General features: G+C 48.6%; 1 pseudogene; it reads left to right on the top strand.

Moving 5' to 3' along the window:
* Positions 1-26,246, top strand: LOC127225692 (polypeptide N-acetylgalactosaminyltransferase 12-like; annotated as a pseudogene).
* Positions 26,247-26,869: the final 623 nt, after the last annotated feature.

The raw sequence follows: 26,869 nt of genomic DNA, 5'->3' as shown, positions 1-26,869 counted from the left end.
TCCGGGTCCGGCCTCGGCCGAGGCCGCGGGACTCAGCGGGCGCTGCTAGCGGGTGCATGTTGGGGCGTGCGGTCCGGAGGCGCTGCCCGAGGGGGCTGCGGCGCGGCCGGGAGGCGCTGCTGGCGTTGCTGGCGCTGGCTGGGCTGGGTGCGGTGCTGCGGGCTCGAAGCGGTTCTGGGACGGTGGAGACCCAGGCCACGGTGCACCCAGTGCCCCCGCGCACTCCTCGCCAGGGGCGTCGCGAGCCAGTGTTGACCAGGCCGCCACTGGCCGCCAATGCGCTGGGCGCGCAGGGGGAGGCGGTGCGGCTGCAGCTGCAGGGCGAGGAGCTGCGTCTGCAGGAGGAGAGCGTGAAACTGCACCAAATCAACATCTACCTGAGCGACCGCATCTCACTGCACCGACGCCTCCCGGAGCGCTGGAACCCTCTGTGAGTGGTTGCGGAACACGGGCGCGTGGGATGCTGCATCCTCCTCGGGAGGGAGGCGGTACCGGAGGGGCTATCCAGGGGGCGGGGAGGCGGGAAAGTTTAAAAAAAAAATCAAAACGAACCCAAGAACGTCTCAGAAATTGAAGAGCTGGTAACTGGGTGGTCTCTTGAATCCGACGCCTCAAAATTGTCATTCCGTCCCGAAAGGTTGAGATTCGAGTTAAGCAGACAGGCGGAGAGACCCCCTAGTCCGCGCCTGTGGTGCTGTTAGGACTGTGCAGGTGTGGCTGTGACTCGAGAGCGAGGGCGACTAGCACAGGGCTGGCTCCATTCATTGGTGTGGGTGTGCTGCAGCCCGGGGACAGAGCCGAATCATCGAGATACCTATCCAATGGCTGTCTGTGTCCGAGGCGGAGCCGCCTTCCTCTCTCTGGCTGTTTAATTTCTGGTTTGGGGTGAAGGACGGTGGGAAGGAGAGGTTGGTGGAAAGGGCGCCTTTGGCTGCAGTCCAGCCCAGCTCACTCTTGTAGGTGGTGTAGGGCTGAGCCTGTGTAGTTGGAGCCGGAGCCTAGTTCCTGTTGGAGCTGCTGGCTTTTCAGCAGGTGAGGTATAAGGAAATAAACAGGCACAACAGCTGCTGTCGCCTTTCATCCTGGCCCGCCAGTCTCCTGTGTCTTCGAATTCATTAGAGAATTTCCAGCCCCACTTAAGCTCTGCAGACTGACTCAGAAAGGGCTCCTGGTTAGAGCCAGAGGCCAGGCCCGCTGTTACCATTAGGCACCTGACTCCTACTCCCCAGGCCATGCTGGCTTTTTTTCGGTTTGGAAATGGACTCCGAGGGCATAGGTAACACTAAACTGCAAAATGGTAAACTTGGCCTTCTGTGATTGTAACCTGCCTAGCAGCTGCTCTGATCCCTCTCCCCCATCTCAGGGAAAGTTTAACTATAGACTTGACTTCACATCGTACCTGGATTTGTTCATGCCTACTGCTATGCTTCGGCCCCAGGCTTTTCCTTTTCCACTATTAAGTGTTCCAAGTAAAATTTCCTGGGATTGGCAGCAGTTCTCCACTCCTCAAGCCCCTTGAAACCCCAGAGTCGTTTTACCAGGTCTAGGGAGCGATTTCAGATTAGAATCAAGATAGACACCCAAGTCCTGGGAGATACAACCCCAGGTCTTTTGCTCACTAGTCCTGTGATCTCAGACAATGGCTTCAGGCTTTAGTTGACTTAGCCTCGGTGTCCTCATTTGCAAACTAGGAGCTGATGACAGTCTGCATACCCTCTACATAAGTGGGTAGGAAGAGTGCAACCTTATTCAACTCAAGCCTCATACTTTGTGCTTCTTGTATCCCTGTCCTCTGCTGCCCTGAGTATATGTAGGGGCTTCTCTTCCAGTCATCTGGGATTGGTCATAAAGTTTTTCTTGTGCAGATCCAATTTCCTCTATTGTTAGAAGTTGTGATTATCTCTTTGAAACACTTTAGATGACCTGTGGGGCTTATGGTATCCTGTTTCCATGGTGATGCAGCTGCTTTGTCTCCTGTGGGGATTTGAGAATAGATCCTGCTGTGCCATTGACCCTGGGAATTAATCCAACACAGCAGGATGGGCCTCACCTTGGACTTCTGTAACAGAGCCTGTGCCATTAATTTTGTGTGTCCACAAAATTGAGGCAGAGCTGGAGCTGTGCATGTCTCCACCAGGAGAGGCTTTGACTCACAGCTTCCATGTAGTCAGGAGTGTCTGTCAGGGCCTTGCGTAGAGTCTACATCTGCCAAATAATAGTCTGCTCCCCCTTATTCTCAGGGAAGTTTCCAGAGCCCAGTAGCTCTCTCAATTTTGAAATGGTACCAAACCTTACGTATACTAAGCACTGTGACAGTCTATCTGGCAGCAACATCACTGCTAAGTGATGGTAATTTCTGGTAGTGTGTACATTGTGGGACAAAGGGATGGATGATTTATATCCTAGAAAGGCTAAGCTTTTACTGTGCTATTTGAGGAGGTATACAATCTTAAACTTGTTAATTACTTGTTTCCACTTTAATATTTTTGGAATATGGTTGAGTAACCAAAGCTACGGAAAGCGAATCCACACATAAGAGGGGGCTGCTAGAGTTTCTACAGCAGTGCTGAGCTAATAAGGGTCTTGATATTTGGGTTGAGAATTCATATAGTATTATGACTTTACAGTGTAGGGTCCTCAGGAGTCCAGTCAATTTACAGAGGGTTACTCAAGGTCTCTGTCAAGGAGAGAGAGCCTGCAAAGGGACTTCCAGACAATCCAAAGGAAAAGCCCAGGCCACTCACAAGGTCTGGGGTTTTCCTTTTTGGGTACTTGTTTCTTTGTATTATAAAAATGTTTGCTTCAAAATTTTTGCCATAGGAGAAGCAAAAACCTGAAACAAATGAAAAAGGTCAACAATAGAGCATTCAGCCAGGCAGGGTGGTGAGTGTCTGGTACGAGCCCAGCCAGGGCTACATAGCAGACTATCCAAGAGTTAAGGATAAAAAAAGAAATTAGCTTACAAACCTGGGAAAACTGTTATTAACATTTTGCTGTGTATCTGTCTAGACCTTTTCCAAGTATAGAACAGACTTTGGAAAATAGACACATAGATGTGTGGGTGAGAACACAGTGTGCACATAAGCTCACAGGTTTTTGCTGCCTTTGCATTGCCTTGCATATGCATGCTACAAGAGACGAAGCATCGGTCAGCCCAGGTACATCTGCTTTGGCTCTTGCTGGCAAAGGCACTAGGCCTTTTGCCTTTGGACAAGGCCAGATGGGTAAAGAGATTTTTGAAGCTGACTCTACTTCCTTGAGGTGTGGTAAAGGATCTCACACTTGCATGTGCAGCTTTGGTTTGTTAGTTCAGTGCTGACTTGAGGGAGGAGGAGGAGGAGCAGGAGGAGGTACCTTTAGATAGCAGTGCAATACGTGCTGTCCCCCCCCCCCCCAGTCACTTCACCATTGCCTCTCATTTGCTGCTCATGAGGAGGGAGGGTTTTTCACTCCCGGATAGCAGGCCAAAGTGGGGAGCCATATAGCTGGCTTGGCAGCCCTGGGGAGCTCTTAGAAACTGTCAGTGCCAGGGACCTTCCCCAGAACAATGGCTGAAAGCTGCTGGCCTAGTCACTGTGCATTGCTAGCTCAGGAGTTATAGTGAGATGGAAGTAAGTAAGTAAGTAGTAATTAATAATAGGTACAGTTGAAACTAGCATGGATGTATGCCACAAGCCAAGAGTTGCTAATATTACACCAAAAAAAAAAAAAAAAAAAAAAAAAAAAAAAAAAAAAGCAGTGTTTGTTGAAAAGTCATGAGATGAGATGACTGCTGTAATGCCATTGTCACTCACATTCTGACCTAGTTATCAGGAGAGGAAGTGGAGTGATAGTCTTGCGGTGTCCCCAGACCTGGTTATGGTCTCATCTGGCCACTGTCGGCAGAAGAGCAGGACTGCTGTAGCTACATGTGTCTCTCGTTCAGGAATCAGGCTTGGCATGCCAGAGAAATCTCAGGGTAATCACATTATCCGAAGGACCAAGAGTGCCCTGCTACAGTGGGCAGGAGGAAGGTGATAGAATTTCTCTCTCTCTCTCTTATGAACAAATACCCAGTGCTCTAGGAAAATCACCTTTGTAAAGCATCCCCTATCAAGTGGGTGTTAGAAGGTTTCTTGTGCTCTTTGTTGGACCCACTTGAGTTCTTTTCTTTAGCTAGCACTTCAGACCCGTGGAACCTCTTCATTTTGGGATCCGTCGTCCTGCCCTTTCTCTTCCACGCATCCTGGATCTGTATGCTTTAGGTTTGTCATTGAGCAGCATGTTGGCCATTTTATATGTCAGTTCAGAGGGGAGGGGGTGCTGAGAAGATGGCTCAGTCAGTAAAGTGCTTGCCACACAGGATGAGGATCTGGGTTTGAGTCCCCGTGTAAAAGCTGGGTATCCGTATGTGTCTCAGTTACTGTTCTGTTGCTATGAAGAGACACCATGGCCAAGGCAGCTTAGAAAGGAAAGCACTTAATTAGGGCCTTGCTTAGAGTTTCAGAGGGTGAGTCCATGACCATTATGGCAGGGAGTGCAGCAGCTGCCAGGCAGGCACGGCCCTAGAGAGTAGCTGTGAGATCACATCTTGTCTGAAACTTGGAGGTAAGGAGAGTATGAATGTGAGACTGGATCTTGTATGGACTTTTGTGACCTCAAAGTGACACACCTCCTCCAACAAGGCCACACCTTCTAATCCTTCCCCAAACAGTTCCATCAACTGGGAACTAAGCCTGTGCAGGGCATTCTCATTCAAGCCACCACATGGCACATGCCTGTGGTGCAGAGAGCTGTATCTACTGAGTCTAACGTTACATCATCTTCAGAACAGTTATGCGTACTTGCAAGAGACCCTGCCAAAAAGGCCCCATGACTGGTGACATTCCCTCAAAGGAGAAGCAGGGGTAAGGGGGATCGCAGGACCCTGAACCGAGATTCTAGCTCCTCCTCCACCTCCCAGACTAGTAGCACGTGGCCTCATGGTTTCCAGAAGTGCTGGAGTACACAGTACAGGGAAGGTAACTGAAGGGAAGACTCCTACCTGTGTGGTTATAGGGAAGTCATCATCTTTGCAGGGGTGAGACTTCTAGGTGGGTGTTTTGGAGTCACCCATGCTCTTTGAGTCATTCCTCACCCGTGTTCTGTAAGTAAACACAATAAAATTGTTCACCGAGTTGAGCTTTGATGGAATCAAACTTTGGTCTGTTGTTAGTGCCCAATAAGGAAAGGGTAGGTGTTGAATTGTATCGCCCTGGGGATAGAGTTCCTATAACAGCCTATAATTCTTGCTGAGACCGGATGGGGGCAGAGACATGTGGAACCAGAGGGAGGGCTTGTTAGCTGGCCAGTCTAGTTGATTCCACAAGCTACAGGTTCAGTGAGAGACCGTCTCAAAAGATAGGTGGAAGACATCCAGATCATCCTCTGTTTTCTGCACACATGCACACATATGTCTACACCCAGGTGTGATCGTATTCTGGAATTTGGGACAAGGAGAATCTCCAGTTCAAAGCTAACCTGAGTGATACAGGGTATAGCAGGATCCTAACATATCCACTCACCTCACTCTCACTCTCCCCTCATAGCCATTGGTGTTTAAGCAGAAGTTTATATCTTTATTATTTATATTTATATTTAATGTGCTCGTTGATACCTTTGGATTTAACTATGCCATCTTATTTTATGCTTCCAATTTGTTATGTTCATAGTCTTTCTGTTTGTTTGTTTGTTTTGATTTTTCAAGCCATTGTTTCTCAGTGTAGCTTGGTTGTCCTGGAACTCGTTCTGTAGACCAGGCTGGCCTCGAATGCTGAGGGATGTGCCTGCTTCTGTTAAAAATACCATGCAAGCTCTCTGAGCTTCATCTTTAAAAAAAAAAGAGCAGTGAGGCTGACATGAGGTACATGCCTTTTATTTTTAATTGTATGTATGTGTACACATGTGCTGGCAGGCCCAGAGGCGTTATATCTCCCTGGAGCTGGAGTTATAGGGAGCTGGGACCTGTCCATTGTGGGTGCTGGGAATTGAACTCGAGTTATCTGCAAGAGCAATGGTCACCTTTAACCACACAACTATCTCCAGCCCAGGAAGTAGTTTCAAAGGTAGTGATCAAATACTGCGTTGCATTTTATCTACGGGGGCCTCAAATTCTCCTACCCCTCCAGTCCTATTTGACATCTCTAAAATGAATATGTTCTATAAAGTTCAGTTGGCAACATTTGTCTTTCTGGTTTATGAAATGCTGTCTCCAACCTGCTTAGCTTTGATGAACTACTACAGACAAGAGCTAGGATAGCCCCAAGGAGTCATTCCATTTTTAAAGTTTAACAAAAACAAATATATGTTTGTTATATATTAAGAAATAAATCTTTATCTTTTAGGGGATATGTTTAAAAATAATATGGATGCTATGATAGGCAGGATTTTCTCTAAAAAGAATCTAAGGCTGGGTGGAGGTGGTGCACGCCTTTAATCCCAGCACTTGGGAGGCAGAGGACAGGTGGATCTCAGTGAGTTCTAGGCCAGCCTGGTCTACAAAGTAAGTCCCAGGACAGCCAGGACTATTTCACAGAGAAATCCTGTCTCAAAAAAAAACCACACACACACACACACACACACACACACACACACACACACACACACTCTCACACACTCCCAGATGGGGACAGTAGGAGATGGCAATGAAACATGGATTAAGATTGGCTGTGTGTGGACAACTGTTGGTTGGTGTTGGGCAGTCACTGGAAGCTTATGACTCTCTCTGCCTCTCATGTTTGAAAATTTTCAAAGTAAAATAAAATAGGAACAATTCCAGAAATAAGTTTTACATGCAGAGTGTCCCCACTTTGCTTCTCGGGGTCTGGGTTTCTAGTTTTTGCTTTTCATTTTTGTTTGTTTTGAGTCAGGGTCTCACGTAACCCAGGCTGGGCTTAAAGTCACCGTATGGATGAAGATGACTTTGAATATCTGATTCTCGTATCTTTACACCCTAAGATGACAGGCTTGCATCATCAGTCCTGGTTTGTGTGGTACTCTGGTCAAACCCAGGATTTGTGTGTGTGTGTCAGACAAGCACTCTGAGCTACATCCCAGCCCTAAGTGGCACCGTAAATGTCACCTCCACAGAGGGCCCTCTACCTCACTAGTCCTGTTTTTACTTCTTCCCCCCTCCCTTCCCCCTCTCTCCTCCCCCATCATTGTTCTCTCCACCCTCCTTGACTTTATCTATTGCATGAGTGATTTTTGTGACCATTGATTCGCTTGCCTGACTACCGTCCCATGAATGTAAGCTCCATGGATCACAACCCTTGCCTGTTTGGCGCATGGCAGGCAATCAGGAAATACTTGGTGACTGACGGGAGCAGTGCTAGACAGTCGGCATTCTCCCCCCCCTGTCTTCTGAGGCCCTTCCTTGGCTGCCCGTAAACCGGTAGCCTGGCTACTTTCAATGCTTAGCCTCTCCTTGTGTAGCTGGTGGCCTGACCCCAGTATCTACTCTAGTGCATCTGGCATCCCTCCATCTTGCTATCAGGCATTTCCTGTAGATAATTTCCATGCACTGCCCCATGGCCAGTCCCATGGCACTGAGATTGTTTTGTTACTCTGAGGATAGAATGCTGTATTGGCCAGGAAGCTGTCAGTGCAAAGTAACAGCAAACTCTTGGACAAACAGGGAGATCGTCGATTCCCATGAGCATTAATCATGGCCCCACCCCTGGGACTGGACAGTCTCAGCTCCACTCCCAGAGGCGCCACCTGACGTTCTAGCCACACATCTAGTTTATTTATTCAGCTTCCCGCCTTTCTGAGGCGCAGTGCCTCTGGATGCTGGGGAAAGCTGGCACAGCTCTTGGGTGACAGGAATACTGTTAGCAGCACTTGCTGAAATTGAGGCGATCGGGTGCTGGAGGAGCACTGTGTGGCCGCCAACTCTCAGGACAGACATTTTTCTTCCTAGAAAGGATTGGGGGCTGAGCTGCTCTTGGGGGGGGGCACAGGAAGTTTGCCAAGTAAAGAAGGTAGGAAGAAGCAGGAACAGCCAAGAGGAGGGAGCAGTCTTCTCAAAGCCTGGATTAGACTAGGATGGACAGACAGGACAGCTACAGGCTGGATCCTTTGGATTCTGTCTAGTTTGTGTATTGCTCAAATCTTCCCATTGCTTTACAGTTGAAAACCAATACCGCACGAGCAGATGTTGTTACGGTTACTTTTCTTAAGTGTCTTCCGGGGCTCTTCTTGAGAGATCCTCTAGTAGGTCATTTCCCAGGAGAAGCCTCAAGACTGCGACCCATGTCCCCATCCTCACTCCACCCCCAGTGCTAACTGCTTCTGGCTTCTCTGTTGTTGAAGTTACATTTCATTTACAGGTGCAGAGAGGAGAAATACGATTATGAGAATTTGCCCAGGACTTCTGTCATCATAGCCTTTTATAACGAAGCCTGGTCAACACTCCTTCGGACAGTTTACAGTGTCCTCGAGACCTCCCCTGACATCCTGCTGGAGGAAGTTATTCTCGTAGATGACTACAGCGACAGAGGTAAGCCCTGTGTAGGGGCTAGGGTTAGAGGGTGAGAAACGAGGGGTTAGAAGCGCGCCCAGTAATGATTTGGGACATGTTGTAGGGTCAGATATTGGCCAGTGGGGAGAGGAGGCTGCACCAGAGTTTGGCTAAGTCAGAGAGGGCCATGGGGATCACCATAAGTTGTTGGGATTTCAAGAACCTGGTAGGAGCCACTCATAGAGCTTTAGAGGGACAGATAGGTGTAGTGATACTAAGAGTTCAGTGTGCTGGGTGAGGAATGGCCAGGGGCAGGAGCAGGGCTGGACCAGGATGGAAGTGAGGAAGGAAAGGAGCATTGCCTGCCCAAACACAGGACAGCTTGACTTAGCTAGAACTGGTATATCCAGGAGTGTCTTAGCCAGTGGGTCTTAGGTGACTGGTTAAAGTAGGGACTGCTGGGCTTAACTGAGGGGAAATGTCAAGACTTCAGCAATAGATAGATACCTGGGAGTGTCTTTACTAGAGGCAGTTTCAGACCACATCATCATTCTGGGCTGCCATGACCTCAGCAGCTGCTGCCTATGGGCTATGCTCTGGGCCACTGACTGCACTACACGGGGTTGCCCTGACCTACATCACCTTGGGAGAGTTCTGCAGCTCCAGTCTGCCTGGCCCAGGCTGGCTCCTCCCCTCTTGCTCATTCTAGTCTTCCAGAAAAGTTAAAAGGGGGCAAGGACTAACCCTCCCCCCCCACCTTTTTTCTGGAGGTTCCCTACCTTCTTCCATCAGGCAGAACATGGTGGCACAGTCACACCTCGCTGCAAGGGAATTGGGAATTACAGTCTTTATCCTGGTGGCTGTGAGCTCAGCTACAGTCTCCAGATGGGGAGGAGACAGGGAACAAACAACAGTGTCCTTGCAAATCAGGCTGGAGTTTGGTGTTGAGTGGAGCCCAGGGCCACTGAGCTCTAGGATCAGGATCCCTGGGTCTGGGGCTTGGGGGAGTTGCTCATTTTCTCTTGGCCTCAGTGTCTTACCTGTGAGTGGATCGTTCCACACCTCTGTCCTGTGGATTGGTTTATCCACACCTCTGTCCTGTCAGGAAGTTGCAGTGAAAAATAAATGCAATCATGTACATCCTGCTCCCATGTCGCACTGAGTGGGCTTGGATCCCCATCCCTAGCCCCAGGGACTCTATGGCTTTGAACTCTGGCCTTAGCCAGTTCAGCCTCTATAAACGGAGTCTTAATAATTCCTACATTGTAGGATCGCTATGAGGATTGAATGAAACGAGGCTAGGGTAGTGTGTTGTGTTAGTGCCTGCCAATACTCAAGGTTTGTTAAATGCTAACTTCTGTTTTTATGAAATGTTGTCACAGCTGTAAACTTAGTTCTTGTCTGCCACACTAACCCCAGTTAATCAACATAGGAACTAAAAAGCAAATATCAGATTGCTTTTATTATCTGTGTGGAATTAGGCAGCTCCTGAGCAGGCAGAAGTATGGAACATTGTGCCCTCCTTCACAGTGGGGAGGGTGGGCCAGCCTCCCCACCCCACCCCCATCCTATTCTGGCTACTTAGAGAGCAGGGGAGGAGCCATAAGACTTGGGACACCTTTGGCAGCTCTGCTTGCCTCCTCTTTACTTATCTGAAGTGATTGGTGGAGGGTTGAGGGGTCTGGCTCCTTAGCCCAGGAGGATAGCACAGGCCCATCCAAAGCCAGTTCTGGCAAACCCACCCCGAGTTTAGGCAGGCGACACCAGTGTCTCAGTGTGCACATTCCACATTGTGCTTAACTGTCATAGCTTGCAAAGTTACCTTCCTCATTGCTGCCACCAGCTCGCATGCAGTCATTTAAAGCTTAAAAAGAAAATCAACCAAGAAATGTTCCTAAGTGTTAAGGCGGTTTAGAGAAATGTTTTCATGAATTATGAAACTACTTAGAGCATTCTCTGATAGATGAGAACTGTGGGCCAAACCTACACCGTAGTGAGGGAAATGCTCTTTCTTCCCTTCCTTTGGCCTAACTAAGTAGGCTCCCACCTCCCTCCACCTGACTCTCTGTGGGTGTAACTCCTTGTCCTGGAATTAGGAGACCTGGGGGCTAGTTGTGGGCCTGTCATTTCCATATATACCATCTTCTGCAGCCTGGGATGTGCATGCCCCCCTGACAAACTTGCTACTATAGAGTGCTGCTTCTATATAAGGAGAGTGTCTACTAATAGACTTACTGTTTTAATAAAAGTGATGTCTTAGTCAGCTTTCCGTCTCTATAACAAAGCACCAGATGCAGGACACTTGGGAGGAAGAAGAGGTTTCTCTGGCTTATAACTTTCGGAGTTCAAGGACCTGGTGCCTTACCAGCTCAGTTCTCAGTTTCACAATGTTATAATGGAAGGCATTGGTGGGAAGTTGTGTGAGAGCTAGCTCTTGTACTTGGAGCCTGGAGCAGAGGGAGAGACAGGAGTCCTGTGTCCCCCTAGGAGTGCACTGTTACAGCGACCTCAGGGCCTCCCCATAGCCCCCACCTCCAAAAGTTTCTACCATCTCCCAACCCAGCCATCCCCCTCCAGCCTGCCCTTGGTTCTGGGCATCCTGGGTGACAAAGAAAAGGCAGCTTCTGTATACCGTTATTTAAGGGGATTAAGGGAATGCTAGATGGCGGGGGCTAGGACAGGACCAGTGCTCCACCAAGGACGTAGACCAGTGACTCTTGTTCTGTTTGTGTCCATAGAGCACCTGAAGGAGCGCTTGGCCAATGAGCTATCACAGCTGCCCAAGGTGCGCCTGATCCGTGCCAACAAGAGAGAGGGCCTAGTGCGAGCCCGGCTGCTGGGAGCCTCTGTGGCCAAGGGTGAAGTGCTGACCTTCCTGGACTGTCACTGTGAATGCCATGAGGGGTGGCTGGAGCCTTTGCTGCAGAGGTGTGTGGGACACTCGTGGGGGTAGGGTGCTTGGGTGGAAGCAGGCACAGACAGCTTCACCTTGGCTGCTGGAGGGATGTCAGCGCCTGCATCAGATACGCTTCAGCAGGACCTCTGTGGTGGCGGCAAGCTTAGCCAGCTTATTATAGTATGCCTAGGGAGTATCATCGACCCAGGCTTACAAAGTTGTGAGCTACAACCTCATGCATTGGGATGTATTTGTTTCAAGCATGGCTCACTTAGCCATGGATATTGGAGTTACTCAGTACCCATTAAGTACAAGGTTTGGGGTCCTTGAAACTTGGAGAGCCTAAAAGAGGGTGTGTGTGTATAAATTTGTGTATTTGTTCTAGAATGGAACCAAGGGCTTGCCTTATGTATGCAAGGCATATCCTTAGAAAAAAACATTTATTTCTTTAAAAGTTAGAAATAAAAGTGCAAGTACACATGAGTATAGTGAACCCAGCCTATATTATTGTCATCTTTATGCTAGTGTAGTTGTAAAGTATACTTCTTTAATAATATGTTACACACATACACACTCACCTCTTCAAGGCCATTCCCCTGTCACCCCAAGCCTGTTAACATAGCTGCCTACACTGTGGGTCTGGCTGTGCTTCTCTGTATCTTCCTCTCCCAATCTCTGTTCTCTCCATGTCCTCCCCACTGTCTACTATAGAAGGCAGGAGTTGGCTAGCAAGCTAGGAGTTCCCCCAGAGGGAACTCTGTCTAGGTTCCCCTCTGCAGGCAGACAAAAGGTCAAAGGCCAGATAACCCTGGAAAACCCGGCTACATGGCCTCTGACTAGTTGCCAGTGTCTGTCTGGAAGAGCTGGGGACCTCCCCCCTCCCTTCCTGGGTGAGACCAGGCCGCCCCCTCTCTGCTGCCCCCTGCTGTGGGTGTGACAGTAGCTCCCTTTCTCCCTTGCCACTGAGGAGTGTCACCACTCCCTAGGCTATCTGGAATCTGGCCAGTGACCTCCCTTGTTTCCCTCCCCTGCTGTGCACATAGATGGCTACTTTTAGGCCAGTGTGAAATCTGAGGGTGCCACCCCTTCTCCTGAGCTGATGCACTCATAGATCCTAGACTATCAGGGCAGTCCCTCCCAGGAGCCAGGCCACTGTCTGTGAGGAGCTTTCCTCCCTGCAAGTCCACTGGGAATTCCTGGGGGATATTTGCATCTGACTCTTAGGGTTTTGCTAGGCTGCTGGATGTTTTCCAAGTTCACCGGGACTTTGGCATACATTGGAGTGAGACTCATAGGCCTGTCGACTGTGCCTAGGCAGTCTCAACTATATCCAGAGGGAGGGGCCTATGAAAATAGAGCTGTCTGGGTTGTCATGGCAGGTATTGCTCTTGGCACACCGCAAGCTAAGGATGCTGAGTCACCCATGTTGTGAAAATTGAAGGTTCAGCGCTCAATTCTGGAAACATCTCTATGAATGCTTCCTCTACTTCCTAGACAGAGTCTTGTACCCAAGTGTCAGCATAACACTCCCCCAGTTCCCATTTGTGTAAAGTTGGGCTCTCTACGGTTCCTGCCAGCTGGAGGGCAGGTCATGAGTTCCTGGGATACCTGAGCCTTGCCAGTGTCCAGCAGCTGAGACCTGTCCTCTGTCTGCTAACAATCCCTGTGCTTGTTTGAAGAGGTGATATTGGCGGATGCCTCATCTGCAGACTCGTCATTTTGGCGAGCTCCTCGGTTTGATCCTGTGTCTGCTTTGGCCTGACCTTCTAGTCTCGCCTCAGTGTTGCATCTTCGGTCTCTCTGACTTCCTTCCATTAGTCTAGAACACTGGCGACTCCAATCTGCTCCCTCTGTTTCGTCGTTCTCCATGCTCTGACTTTTAGATCATATTTGAGATAGCTGTGCCCTCCACATACCCCAAATAAGCGAGTCCTCGGGAGGGTTCCCCTTTCAGTTCCTCCCCTCACGTGGTGTCATAGGTGATGACAATCATAGCTGATAGACAATTGGGTTTGGAATAGTGTTTTGTGGATGGCAAGGCCAAGATGCATACAGGCTGCTTCATACAAGACGGAAGTTATAATATTTATTTTTTTCACTGCGTATTTCACAGTAACAAGAAAAGAAGTGGTTCTGGGTTCTCTGCCAGGGAGCTTGCAAACCAGCCCTTGGGAACCCTCATTTTAGCCCTAGGAGGACACATATCCATCTTGTTACCATAGCGGCAATAGATTCTGAGGCATCAGGTGACTTGGCTAAGGCAACACAGCAAATAAAGAGCATTAAGAGTCCATATGTAACCCTGACCTGTTGGTCTGAGCATACCTCCTAACCCCTTCTTCCCCCTCCTCCTTTTCCTTCTCTTCCTCCTCCCTCTTTCCTCCCTTCTCTTCTTCCTTCCCCCTCCCCTTCTCTTCTTCCTTCCCCTCCCCCTTCCCCCTTCTCCTCTTCCTCTTTTTTTTTTTTTTTTTTTTTTGAGACATGGTTCTTCTATATGGCCCTGGCTGTCCTGGAATATACTCTATAGACCAGGCTGGCTTCAAAGTCTCAGAGATGCACCTCTGTCTCTAGATTGCTGGGATTAAAGGTGTGCATTACCATGCCTGGTATATATTCTGTTCTTAGATAATTATATTTATTTAAAAATCAATTATATTGTATTGAGGGAGCAATAGTGTGTGTACATGTGGCAGTCAGAAGACACTTTGGAGGGAAACTCTCCCTTCTACCACGTGGGTCCCAGGGATTGAACTTGGGTCATCAGGCTTGGCATCAGGCTCCTTTATCCACTGGGGAGCCATCTTGATGACCAGAGATAAATAATCCTTGATGTTAAGGTGTTTCACTGTAATGGAGCCTCTTGCACATGCAAGGAATTGAACACATGCTTTGTTTTAAAAGTCGCCTTTGAGCCTCTGAAAGTGATTGAAACTTGGCCAGAATGTCCATGGACAGGATCAGAGAAGATGGAAACTGTGCAGGTGTTCCTATTCCAGCTCCTCTCTGCCTTCTTAGTATGCTCTGTGGTGGCTCCCAACATGGTCCAGACCCCTGAGTAAGGGAGGCTGGTGTTCTTTCTGCCAGAAGTGTCCCATGGTTCATTCTGGAACTCCTGGCTGTCTGTCTTCCTGCCGTCTGGAGCGGAGACAGACAGATGACAGATGTGTTGGGTATTTGCAGGATCCACGAGAAGGAGTCGGCAGTGGTGTGCCCCGTTATTGATGTGATTGACTGGAACACCTTCGAGTACTTGGGCAACTCCGGAGAGCCCCAGATTGGCGGTTTTGACTGGCGGCTGGTATTCACGTGGCATGTGGTTCCCCAACGAGAGCGGGAATTGATGCGGTCCCCTATCGATGTCATCAGGTTGGGTCTGCCTTCCTGGCCACTATCTCAGAGCACATTCTAAGGGGGGGGGGTGACAGGCTGGTGACTTCCATTTCCTACCTATTGTTTTCCCAGAGCATTTATCTTATTAAATATATTGGTATGTGTCAGCTAATTGGTTGAAAATTCTAATGGGAATATCTGAATAAACTAAAATTTTCATTTTTTCCCTGGTGGTGTTGAGAGTTGAATTCTGGGCCTCACACATGCCAGGCAAGTGCTAGCTCCCCAGCCTCTGTCCTCTATGTTCTAAAAGCACAGGGGTTTCCTCACCCCCATCCCTTGTCTCCCACCATTATTCATGTCAGGGGGTGGGGTCACATTTCCTTCCTCCTCTTCGGCTTCCTTCTTCCCACAGACCTTGTCTCCTCCAGGAGACTTGGTTCTACCCTCTGTGCCCTTGCTCCTGCCTTACTGAGCTCTGGGTGGCCTTCGTTGAAGTGTGTCACACGCAGGGCTCAGGGGACTTGCTGTTCGAGCTGTTTGTGAACTATGGGGTGTGGCTGTGCCTCCAGGCTTAGCCTGGTGCAGGACAGTGTGCATTCATTGTGCTTATGGATGGATGAATGCATGAAAGGGCTCAGATTCCAGGGACATAGACTCCAGGCGGGGAGGGGGTGAAGCCATCCATGAGGACTTCGTGCTTCTTCCATTGAAATATGGGTACCACTTTTTTCTAGGTCTCCAACAATGGCTGGAGGGCTGTTTGCTGTGAGTAAGAGATATTTTGAATATCTGGGGTCTTATGATACAGGAATGGAAGTCTGGGGAGGAGGAAAACCTTGAATTCTCCTTTAGGGTAAGTAGTCCTGTTTTCTGTTTGGACTCATCCTGTGTTCCATAACCTCCCTCCCTCCCTCCCTCCCTCCCCCCCCCCCTCCCCTCCCTCCCTCCCTCCCCCCCTCCCTCCCTTCCTCCCTCATCAGTGTCGGTGTGTCCCATTATTCTGTAAGACATCTTACTGACCCGCTTGTCTTTTTATTTAGCTAGTTTACAAGTGTAATTTTGCACTTACATAAGACTTGTGCTGGAAAGGACATTGCAGTTTTGTGGTTTCTCACTCTGCAAATGGGGGAAACTGACACTGGGAGTGGGCTGTGACTTATGCATGGTCACTCAGAATTAGTGGCAGAGCTTGGACTAAAATACCAGAGCCAGAGTCCTGCCCCCATCTGGAGCTGCTGTCTGGCCAACTGTTTAGGAGGCAGTCTGTGTGTAGCATACCTGATAACTTCGGGGAACTGCCTTTAAAAGGTGGGTCCCCAGGTTCCCATGGAAAGTCAGATGTGATAGATTTAGTGTGAGGTCAGGAAGTGGCCTTCTGCAGCAGGCTCTGCAGCCTCTCCACGAAGACTTAGTGTCCCGGTGACTTCCTCGTCAGCAGAATCTTACGTGTTTAAGAATCAACACTTAGATTTGTATCTGTGTTTATCTGTTGTTCTACCCTCTTGAAGACAGTTAACAGAGAAGAATTTGGCCTCTTCTCTCACCCCGCACTCACATCCTAAGTTATAAACACCAGATGCTTGTCCAGGGAAAATGAGGGTCCAAATGATCCTGCCCACGGAGCTTTGGGTGTGATTCTAACAGCTTTTCTGCCTCTTCCCTAGGTGTCAGGATACTCTGCCTCTTCTAGAAGTTTCCTCTCTACCTTTCCAACCTCTCTCCTTCCTTGCCCCTTTCTTCTCTTCTGTGGCATCAGGTAATGAAGACATGTCTGACCCGCTGAGGACGTGGGTTGCCGGCGAGGTCTCTGGTCCCTCCCCGGTCAAGTGCATGAGCTTTATTGCCTGGGCTCTGGGGTTCTTGTCTGGGGTGACTTGTCTGACTTGGGACTGCTTTCTTGCTCTTTCCCTTAATGTCAAGTGCAGGCTGGCAAGTGGCCTCTGTCCCTGGGGAGGCTGAGCTCCCAGCAGGTGCCGCCTCCTGGCTGCACCGCACTCTCTATGGACCAGCAGCCTTCCTCACTTACTGTGTATCCTCTCCTCTCCACCTCCATTGCAGATCTGGCAGTGTGGTGGCACTCTGGAAACACATCCCTGCTCTCACGTAGGCCATGTTTTCCCTAAGCAAGCTCCCTATTCGCGCAGCAAGGCCCTGGCCAACAGTGTCCGAGCTGCGGAGGTGTGGATGGATGAATTTAAAGAACTCTACTACCACCGTAATCCCCGGGCCCGCCTGGTGAGTCTGCCCACCTGTATGCCACCAGCTTCCTGGGAACCAAGCCCCACAGTCCGGCTTCCCCAGCAAAATAAATCTGGTTATAAGAACAGGGGGCCAACGGTGCCTTTCTGATACAGCATGGGAAAACCTTTTCTTCAGTCATGCTAATACCCAGTTGATTCTCACTGTCCACAGAGCCTTGTTTATAAAGCTACTGCAAATACTAAATTAGTGATTTCCACGCCACTGCTCCTAGCAGGATTAGATTCCCCTGAGACTCAGACACAACAGTTTTACCAGCCAATTGGGACTATTGTATGCATTTCTGTTTCAGGACACTTTAATATAGACTGTTGGTCCATCAACACTGACCTCATGACCAAGGGCACTGTAACCTGTGTCTAGACAGCTCTTAACTAACAAACTTTCACACCCTTCTGTTTTTTTTTTTAACCTTTATTTATTAATGTGTATGCAGGCATGTATGTGTAGGTATGTATGCATGTGTGCCCCCATCTTCATGTGTGTTCATGTGTACAAGTGTGTTATTGTGTGTATTTATGCCTAGGTGTATGCATGCCATGGCTCATGTGTTGAAATCAGAGGACAACTTTGAAGAGTTGCTTCTTTCCTAATACCATGTGGGTTCCAGGAATTGAACTCAAGCTGTCAGGTTTGGTGGCAAGTGCCCTTGACAGCTGAGCCATATTGTTGGCCCCACATCACTTTCTTAGATTTAGGAATGCGAGAAGCATGGACTGGGGGTTCAGTTTTGATGGCTGGTAAAGTCAGCAACACATGGTAAAAACAAGGTCCCAGTAGATATGGAAAAGACACACAGGAAGGTATGGCGTGGCCTTGTTAGACTTTCCTGGGAGCATGCGTGTTGAAGAACTTGAAGGAATTGTGTATGATTGTCTGTGACTGAAAGCACCACGAGTATTGATGTAGGGTCACAAACCAACCCCAATATGGAGGTGAATTTCCAAGTAAAGAACCAGGGAGTAGCCAGGCTGGCATAGCCAGTCGGGGTTGTGTAGTGTCATCTGTTGGCCGTGGTGCAGGTGTCATAGCTTTCCTCTTTGTAACCAGCTTGGTTGAGTCCGTGTGTTTATTCTTCTATGGCTTACATAGCTGCCCCCTTGGACTCCAGCCACACACTGAGCTGAGCTGAGCCCATACACCTGTCCTGATTGAGGCCCTGAGAGAGGGAGCCAGCATCTCTCCTTAGGCACATGGCTTAGGGCTGCTTATACCTCACAGCCCCATTCTGCCCTTGCCTGAGGGTCCTAGTGGGCCCATGGCCTCCATACCAGCAAGCTCTGTACATCAGATGCCAGCTTTGTACACCGGAGGGCCACACGGTGACTCAAGGAAGTCTTCTCCAAGACATTTGTCCTGGCCCTTGATGGACATTTCTCCTGATGCCTCCCAGCAGCCCTGCAGGGGGAGCTACAAATCCTCATCTGATATATGAGAAATCTGAAGCGCAGGGGTGGGAGAGAAGGAGGAAGAAGAGGGAGGGGAGACTGAGAGCCTGAAGGAATCTACCCAAGGCCTGCTAGCTTATGGGAGGTAGCAGCAGGCCTGGGGCCTGCATGCTCCAGAGTGCCTCTCTCTCAGCTCTACTGAACCCAGGAGCCAACAGCCCCATCTCCTGCACGCTCCTGTGCCTCAGGGGCGCCACGGTCATTTGCCTCAGTTTCCTCTGTCTTGCCTAGTGCAGCAGACTAAAACATCTGCTCCTCTCTGCTAGCCAACCTGCAACTCTAGGTCGCTGTTTTCAGGGTTCACCCCTCCACAAAGTGTGTGAGAGCAGTGTGGAATGCACCTGCAGGCTCAACGCATGTTGGGCTGTGTTTGAAGATGGGCACAGTGACTCATGAAGAAAGGACTTCTGGGGCCAGTGAGACAGCTCAGTGGATCAGGGGGCTTGCTGCCAAGCCAGAAGACCTGAGTCAATCCCTGGGATCCACATGGTGGAAGGAGGGAGCTGACGGTCACAAATTGTCCTCTGGTCTCCGTATGTGCGCCGTGGCATGTGCACACACACTCACACAAAATAAACATTATTTAAAAAGAAGTGGGGGGTAGAAATTGGAAGTGTGACCCCCAGACACGGACTGCCCATCCTTGGTGTCACATTAGAGCAAGGACATCCATATCTCAGGCCTCACCATTTTTCTTGGTTGAACAGTTGTGCCGTATGGTGGTAGGGTTCATGTAGTTACAGGGGATTTGCCTGTGAAGCCAAACTTCCAGAAGTGTGCTTACCCAGCAGTGACCTCATACTAATAAGTGTTCAGCAGGCATTTGTACTTCATTATAGTGGTGATGCAGATCACTCCTCACTATCTAGGACCCACTGTCTGTGCTGAGAGTAAATATTCAGACAGCAATATTAAGAAGGGCACAACCTAAGTCATGGCATCCCTCTGGCTGGACAGCAGAATGGCCTGGGTTACAGCATCCACAATGGTGCACAGGTCCCGGATGCTGATGTAGGCTTCACGTTTGGCTCCCAGGCTCTGTCGGCAGGTGCCTTGCCTCCTAATCACATTCTCCTACCCAGACGCCCCTATAGCTCTGCCAGTGTAACAGTCTCTTCTGCTTGTTGCCTATGATGTGACGTCCCAGATCCTATGTGTTACCCTGTTGGAGACTGACACGTGTTCCCCTCCCCAAAAAGGCAATAGTAAGTATCTGAGTTCTTCACTTTTTATCTCCTGGCTCTTTTAAAAGTAAACTCCATGTAATCTGTTCTGTGTGAGTGTGTGTGAGCTTTCCTTGGTGTACATATGGAGGTCAGAGTTCAATTAGTGGTATTGGTTTCTCCTCACAAACCAAGCACTCTGGCTGCTGACCATTCTGTACCCGGTACCCAGTCAGTAAAAGCCCATGATTATACATTAGTTAGTGATGTCAGTGAGGATGGCTCAGGGCCCATAAGACTCGAGCATTCTGTTTTCTCAGGAACCTTTGGGGATGTGACAGAGGAAGAAGCTTGGAGCCAAGCTCCAGTGTAAAAACTTCGGTGGTTCCTGGAGACAGTCTACCCAGAACTGCATGTGCGGGAGAACAGGCTGGCTTCTTCGGAATGGTAAGCAGTGGGTGGGTGATGGCAGTTTGGATGCTGCCGCATCTTGGGTTTAAACAGTGATCTAAGGGAAGAAAATCCCTATCTGACCCCCCTCCTGTGTGAAGGGGCACTGTCTTTTCCTCCCCCTGGACATCTGATCCTGGGTACAGAATGTCAGGGCTGGAAGGCACCTGGAAATTGGGAAGGATGAGCTACTCTTTGTGGTTATTGTTTAATAAGTGGAGGGTGGGGAGGCATGGTTCATATGGTTCATCCAGCTAGGACCGTTAGACCTGTGTGGAGAGTGCTTGCGCCCATTGAGCTTCTCCAGTTAATTAATTACTCTTCTAGGGATGAGAAGTGAGTCTTGATTCTTACTAGTATTTTCAGATTACTTTTGGTCTTAATGGGCCTGACCCACAAAGGCAGTGGTAGAGCCCAAAGACTCACTTCCAATACCCCCAAAAAACCTCAAATGAACATTTGTGAAACAAGGCCAACTAAGACAAGGGTCTTGCTTTTGCCAGGACCAGACCGTCACTTGGCTTTCCCCACTGTTGCTTGTGTAAAGTGCTGGTGTTCAGTTTTAGATAACTACACAGCCAGGGTTTAGTGTTCAATTATGTTTTCAGTGTGAAAGTGTTCAAGTGCACTAAGATGCAGAAATATGAGTCTTTCCTGTGGTTCTAGAATACTCAAGACTGTTCCTCCTGCTTCCTACCCTTGTCCCACCTTAGTGTTTTTTGTCTACTGGGACAAACCCCAGGCGTCATGTCATTCAGGCCCATGTACATGAGTGTGCATCTTTGTAAATGCAGCAGTATCCTAGGACTCACCCATCACCGTGGCCCGCCACACGCCACAGAACCACTAAGCCTGGCACCTGCTCACTCTCTTTCTAATGCACAGTTTCTCAGCCTGCTCTTTGGGTAGTTGCAGATTCTAGCAGGGATTCCCACACTGTGTCTGACTGTCACATCTTGCTTCAGAAGGCTCAAATAGCTTGAGTCATACCTCCACATATTTCTCATCAATACTGCTTTTACCATGTTGAGGGGAAAAAAAAGTCTTGGCTGTCTGTGGCATGTTTCACTCATGGTGTTGTCTGTAAGTTGCCCCTCTCTCCTCCATGTTTCTTTACCATGGAAGTGGGGCCGCGATGCAGAGATGTTTGGGCCAGGGCAGCGATAGGGCTGTGGCCGAGAATAGAGATGTGAGCTTTCAGGTCAGCTTTGTCTTCTTAACGTGGGGTCGTTCCCACCACAGTGTTAACACGGGGAAAGCATTATAATGACAAGAAAGAGCAGGACAAAGGGAAAGGGCTCATCTCCTGGGGGTGGTCGCTGAGGCCTCTGTCCTCATGTTCTCCCCACTGACCCTGTGTGAAATCTCCTGGTGTGTGGATATCTAGACCAAGGTGCTACCTTTCTATCTTGTTCAGCTCCAGAACAAAGGACTCAGAGGGTACTACCTTGACTATAACCCTCCCTAATGAGAACCAAGTTGATGGCCACCAGGGTCCTTCTTTGTACCTCTGCCATCGGATGGGGCAGAACCAGGTAGGTGGGGCCTCAATGGGGGAAGGGACAAGCTTTGTTACTTTTCCTTTTAAAAAACTTTTTTGTGTTTATGTGTGTGTGTGTGTGTGTGTGTGTGTGTGTGTGTGTGTGTGTACATGTACAGTGCCTACAGTGCCTACAGTGTGTGTGTGAGAGAGCCAGAGGGCAAATGCCAGAGTCTTTCTCTCTTTCTGCCATGTGAATCCCAGGGATAGGACTCAGGCCATCCGAGTCTTTATCAGCTGACCCATCTCCCCAGCCTTCTGTGTGTTCTTTAGGAATTAAATATCTGGTTTGCTTTGCTTTGTTTTCCTGTTGAGTACAACTCAGTGGCAGCTCACTAACCTAGTGTGTGGGGCTCTTGGTGTCTGTTACTTTAGCCTTATTGGGCTCAGGTTTCAGAGGGTTCAGCTCATGGGGCATGGTCCTGTGTGCTTAGGTAGAACATCATAACAGCAGGGTGAGCGGATCAAGTCATTCACACCATGGAGTCAAGTAGAAAAGGGATACAGTAGAGGATGAGGACAAGATCCATCCCAGGGACACATTCCAAGCATTGCTCCTCCACGAAACCCCGTCTTACTCTTCACTACCTCCTCCTGTGCATCACTTTACAAATCCATCAAATGACTATAATATAAAAGTAGAAAGGGGTGAGGACAAGACTCAGAAGGACCATATTGAACATATGTCTTCTTTCCTCTCGTGTTGGCATGAAAGCTTTAGGTTACAAGCTATCGTGATTGTTGTGGTGTATTCATATAGTTTTAGCTTAGTTATGTGTATTGATGTCAGGTGTCTTTTGAAGGTGTCACTCCATTGGCCTCTTGATTTTGAATTGATGCTTTCATTATTATCTAATTCACTGGTTGTCTGCCTCTGTTTTTGTCATTGGAAGTAATTCTGCCACTAATTTGGATCAGAAAGAGGAAATCATGTAAAGATTTTTAAAGATCGTGTGTGTGTATGCGTGTCATGCATGAGCCATCGCGGGTGTGAAAGTCAGAGGACAGTTTGTGAGAGTTGGTTCTCTCCTTCTGTTTTGTGGGTTCTAGGCATTGAACTCAGGTCATCAGTTAAAGGCAAGCACCTTTGACTGCAAGTAGCCCCAGAATTGTTTGATGCATGGTATCAAACCAGTGTTGGGAAATTGCTCAGATGGGGTCCAGGCAGATCTTTCTGGTTTAAATGCTATGGGTTAAACTGGGCAGAAAGGCTCAGTTTAGGTTTTCTGAGCAGGTGATAGCCCAGGAAAGCGTGTTTCTGTGCCAGAGCAGGACCACACTGGGGATGCAGAGGGGTGCCGATGGTTGGTTTGGGACCTACAACACTTCCCGGCTGTGAAGAGATGGGGCCATGGTATTTTTCTGTCACCCCCTACTTACCATTTGACTGTAAGATTCCTCTAGCCTGAACTTCCCAACGTCCACCATTCCAACCCTGCCACCCAGCTTAGAGCCCTGTTCCTCCAAGCTCAGGTTATCTATCTATGATCCTCAGTTCAGGCCCATCTCACCTAGAATCCTCACCTTCTGTTTGATGAGCTCTTAGAATATGAATGGAGAAGCATTGTACCCTGTGCCTTGGAACCCACTGTGTTAGAGGCAGGAGAAGGCACCTTGTCTGAAGTATTAAGAAGTATAACTTCTTGGGCCCTTCTGGGAGACAAAGAACCCTTATTCCCACTCTGCAGTGGAACCAGGGACCAGCATCTTTCACAAGAATTGTAGGGAGATGCCAAGCACACCAGAGTAGGAAACATGTTGTTTGGGATGAGGATTTCTTTCTTTTGAGGGCGCAGTTGTGGTGAGTCGGGTGTTAAGCCCAGGACCTGGCCCCCATTAAGCAAATGCTCTACCCTGAGCTGTACCTCATCCCCCAAATCATCTAGGCCCCCTTTATAGCCATTTAATGGAAAGAGAAGGAGGATAAGGCAAAGGAGGGGCGGCTGCTTGAGGCTGCAGATGGCCCTGAGACAGGTCCATTTTCTTTCCCACTGGCCCATCCTCCCTGTCTAGTAGAGTGGGGTGAACAAGAGAGGAACGCTCCACTCCCTGGATAAGCACTGCATTAGAGGAGCAAGGTCCCAAGACACCTGGGGCCCTAACACGATCATGGCAGTGGTGGTGTGGGTTAGTGGTGGTCAAAACCAGCTCACTGATCCCCCTAGATCAGTGGTTCTCAACATTCATAATGCTGAAACCATTTAATACAGTTCCTCATGTTGTGGTGACCGCTGACCATAAAATTATTACCATTGCTATGTCATAACTGTAATTTTGCTACTGTTGTGAATCGTGATGTAAAGGTCTCATATGCAGGTTGAGAACTGCTGTCCTAAATGATCTTGTTCAGGGCATTTTCTTCCACATCACAAGGTAAACTGACATGTGTTCGTCACCCTGTTGTTAGTTTTTCAGTATACATCCCAGAAAGAAATACGTTACAACACCCGCCAGCCTGAGGCCTGCTTAGCTGTGGAGGAGGGAAGGATGTCCTTGTCATGCATCTCTGCGTGACACTGTCCCGGAGAATCAGGAGGTTCATCCTACACGAGGTCAGTGAATGTGCAGCTCTCTGCCATCCATCCAGGTCTGTAAGACAGCGTGGAAGCCAGGCGTTCTCTCTGGCCTGGTCAGTGGGTCTTAGACACTGGAAACTTCGCTGGCATGCTGGGGGTGACTGTAGGGTCAAAGTCTATGGGCTTCTGGTGACAGTGGGGCTTTCTTCTCTTTCAGTCTTACACCGTGAGTGAGAGCAGGTTGTAATAGGAAGCAGAGTTGTCCAAATTTATGGGAGTGAGGTGGAGTTGTTAATACAAGTGTTGTAATGGTCTAAGATTACTAGGACGGGAGCTAGAGACCCAAGCTTGAATCATCCTGTTCCCCTGAGCCTCATTTCACCCTTGCTCAGAAATGGGCTTGTTATTAGCAGCCCTGTCCTGCTCCAGGAAGGACTCAGTGGTCCCCAGGACTTCCTGTGGAAGCCGGGGCCCTATAGAGATGTCACCTAGCAGACACTCAGGGATGGAGCTGGCTTTCCAGATACTGCTGATTGGTTGGTGTCAGCACACACCTAGAATACAGAGGCCCTTAGCCTACTTGTGGCAGGCTCATGGCAGTACTTTACAGAGAGCTGGAGGAAATAAGTCCAAACAAAAATGAGTTCTCTTTAAGTGTCTATTCTTGGCTAGCCTCAAGGATGGACAGAAATTACTTTACAATAGGTAAATCCTAAATCCCCATTTGAAGTTGAAATATGTGCTAATAAGCAATGGAGTTTGCAGGCTCCTTGGAGGGAGCTAAGCCCTGTAGTGTTGCCTGTTTGACAGAAGAAAAGCGAGCTGGACATGGTAGCACACTCCTATGGTCCTAGCACTCAGGAGGCTGAGACAGCCATGTCTTTAAATAATTAGGAAGACTAATCCATACACCCTACAATCCGTTGTCCTCTTCCCTTTGCATTTGTCTTCCATATGTACAGCGGTGTCAACTCTCAGAGAACAATAGTGGAAACAAGATTGGTCTTACACCACAGTAAGAATTTCACAGTAGGGCTGGAGAGAGGGCTCCGTGGATGAAGGACTTGCCATGTGAGTGTTCCAGCCACCAGTAAAGACCAAACAGGTGTGATGGGCCACCTGGAGAGCCAAGCATTTGGGAGTCAGAGATAGGGACTCCCCAGAACAAGAAGGCCAGCTAAATCGGTGACCTTGAGATTCAGGAGAGACCCTGTCTTCTGGTCTCTGCACACACATATGCCTATGTATACACACACACACACACACACACACACACACACTCTTGTTTACCTTAAAGTTCATTGGTTACTTAAGAGGAAGTAAGTTTGTGTAGAAGGCTAGACAGAGAGATACTGTAGTGAGAGACTTTTGGTTTCCTAAGAAGGCTACTTGGGGGCGGACAGGGGGCTGGAAGGGGTTGGGGTTAGCAGTATCTACCTGTTTACAAGGCTCTCCTCAGAACTGGGAGGTTATACACTGACTATTTGGGCCTTAGTTAAATTCCTTACAGGAGTCCAACTTATACCATAGAGAGAGGAGGGGTAAAATGCACAGCACAGAGAGGCTCTCCATGCCCTGGGCAGGTGGGTAGAGAAGCAGGGCCAATAAAGATCCCCACAGCCTGTGAGACTAGGACTAGCAGAGAACCCTCTGCCTCTCACTACGGCTGGGAAGGTGACCAGAGACTCAGGTCCCGTACCCGGCTGCAGCCAGGTCTCCTGACTCTGTTAAAATACTGAGAGAAGGAAGCCATAGGGATGGAGTTAGGTAATGAAGGAACACGTGGGAGGTAGTGAGATCCTGGTTGTGCTTTCACTGGAGAAAGGACCGGGGACAAGCTAGAGGCACAGAGCCATCCTCTTGAGTGCCAGCAGGTGGCACTGTTTTGCAGAGCTGACATATTTTGAAATGCTAAAGATCACTCCTTGGGGGTCTTCAAAATGTGCCTTACAGGAAATAAGGCTTTTCTGAGAAGTCACTTGAACATCATCTTGAACATGCAACGTCTGTTATCATTTGTGGGACAGCACTTTAGTTCACAAGCAGACCAGGAAATGTGTCAAAGCCACAAAGAAGGAGTTGGGCCATGGCTTTGCACCACTCTTGCGGGACGCACCAACTCAGACAATCAGAAATGGTTCTTCAAGGAACACGTGTCATAGTGCATCGCCTGGTCAAAGGAAGGAGCCCACCAAGGCACAGACTCTATGCCCAGCGAGATGGAGGAAGTACATGGTTGGCATTTGTGAATGTGTTGAATTTCACACGGATGTGGTGAATAAGCCGTGTGCAGAGTTTGAAAACTTTAAGGTGTCTTCAGCAATCCTAAAATGGTATTTGGTGTTTGGAAAGGTGAATTAGGATATTTTTTCTATCAAGATGTGCATTTCATAATGGTACCTTTTATTCTCACTAGAAAAAAGAAGGTAAATATTTTATTTTGGTACTAGATCTCAGGTATTTGCAGTGTACTTTGCACAAACTGATAATACCTCAAATGTGGGGTTTTTAGGTGGGATGAGATGGACACTAGAAGCGTTGTGTTGATTTCTTTAGGTGTGAGTTAGATGAGATAATAAAAGCATGCTTTTGCTTAAATGTTGGTAATACAGTCCAAACTCTTATCATAATGTTCACACTAACTAAATCTGAAATTTCAATTTTGCCAAGGTCGTGCAAACTTGAGAGGGTATTTCCAACAATGCCTAGTGGAAGGGTGGCCGGTAGCTTTTAGTAGTGCTTAGCCACTGTGACTTTAAAACGTGTTTACATACCTTATAATTTT

This window comes from Phodopus roborovskii, unplaced genomic scaffold, assembly GCF_943737965.1.
Source record: "Phodopus roborovskii unplaced genomic scaffold, PHOROB, whole genome shotgun sequence".
NCBI classification, from domain to species: Eukaryota; Metazoa; Chordata; class Mammalia; order Rodentia; family Cricetidae; genus Phodopus; species Phodopus roborovskii.
The sequence above is the reverse complement of the archived record's forward strand: the minus strand, read 5'-3'. Positions and strand labels throughout refer to the sequence as shown.